The sequence below is a fragment of the Rattus rattus genome, chromosome 6 (genome assembly GCF_011064425.1).
Source record: "Rattus rattus isolate New Zealand chromosome 6, Rrattus_CSIRO_v1, whole genome shotgun sequence".
Taxonomy (NCBI): domain Eukaryota; kingdom Metazoa; phylum Chordata; class Mammalia; order Rodentia; family Muridae; genus Rattus; species Rattus rattus.
In genome coordinates this window covers 67389483-67391009 of record NC_046159.1, presented here as the reverse complement: position 1 = coordinate 67391009, position 1527 = coordinate 67389483, and the positions used below count along the sequence as shown (strand labels likewise).

Here is a 1527-nt window from a genome sequence, read left to right as displayed (position 1 = left end):
CAACTTTTTCTTGGGATCCAGGAATCCCAGTTCAGTTTTCCGGGGTTGAGGAGGAATCACATTTATCCATTGCTTTTCCCAGCTTTGTAGCATTTCCAGTTGCTTGAAACCATGATCCATGTAGACCAGGCTCCCATCAATTTAGCTCCAAATGACCTTACGCTTAAGAGTCAAACACAAGTTTTGATGCATTCCAAACAAATAATCCACCAGTTGATTTGATATTCTTATTTATTTACTTGAGTGTCTGTGATAGTGGCCACACAATAATTAAACCATGGTTATTGATATAATGAAGCCACAAACAATGGATAGAATGATTCAGGCATTAGTGATTTACAAAAGGATGTATAATCTATAAAGAATATTTATATATTTTATGAAAAACATAAATATATTTATTTGTTGACTCAGTCTCAATTTATACTCTTTGTTTCCCCATGTCTATGCATTCACGATACAGGCCAGGCATGGTGGACTAGGCTGAGGTGTACACAGGGTAGTTTATTCTGCCTCCTCTTTCTATACAGTCAGTGTAGGAACACAGCCTGTGGTAAGCACAAGGAGGCCAAATTATACTCTTGTAGCCAATTTATTATCAATTGCAGCTCTTTAGTTTCTCCTAAGCAGAAATAAAAGAATGGGAAATGCCATAATAACATACTCAATTTCAAATGACTTGAAAATCTATGTAGTACCAAAATAAGCATGCTTTAATCATTTTTTTTATTAACTTGAATATTTCTTATATACATTTTGAGTGTTATTCCCTTTCCCGGTTTCCGGGCAAACATCCCCTTCCCCCCTCCCCTTCCTTATGGGTGTTCCCCTCCCCATCCTCCCCCTAAAACAGGAAATTAAGTTATAAGATGTACTCTTTTACCAAGCAGCTCAACCTGCACTTCAGAAAGAGCTAACTTAATACATTAAAAAGTAACTAGGTGACCTGGACATTCACCTACTTAGTACACCTAACCCACATGGAGGAATATTTGTATGCATCTCAAAGTATTAATAAAAATGAAAATAAGTTTAGTTGCAGCCCTAATTGTCCCATGGACAATGATGTCTTCCTACCACTTTTTAAATACTGATTGGTGAAGAGAATCACCTAAGAGACATAACTGGGAGTGTATCTTTGAAGGAATTTGCAGTTTTTGCTAGTTGAGGAGAGGTCATGTCTGAATATATGCAGCACTACTCTACTGGTAAATGTCCCAGACTGCACCCCTACTCATCTCTCTCTGCTTCCTGGCTGCAGGTAAAATGGATCAAGCTGTCTCAAACTGCAACCAGGGTGATTTCTTTGCCAGAATGGACTGAGTCCATGAATTGTGAGCCAAAATAAACCTTCCTTTCTTAAATTATTGGATGGATAAGATATAAGAGAATGGGAAGGGTGGTGAATCCCATCAAAGGATATTAAACCCAGGACTACATGGCACCCACCCACAGAAGATTGGACCCTCCCATTGCAATCATTACCCAAGGCAATAGGCAACACTTTTCAGATTATGTAGAATTATA

The 1527-nt window shown here is 38.2% G+C and overlaps 1 non-coding gene across 1 annotated transcript; it reads right to left on the bottom strand.

Annotated features, from left to right (window-relative positions):
* Positions 1-438: 438 nt before the first annotated feature.
* LOC116904689 lies at positions 439-570 on the bottom strand. The gene has a single exon (XR_004388385.1). It is a non-coding gene; the product is annotated as a small nucleolar RNA SNORA51 (small nucleolar RNA).
* Positions 571-1527: the final 957 nt, after the last annotated feature.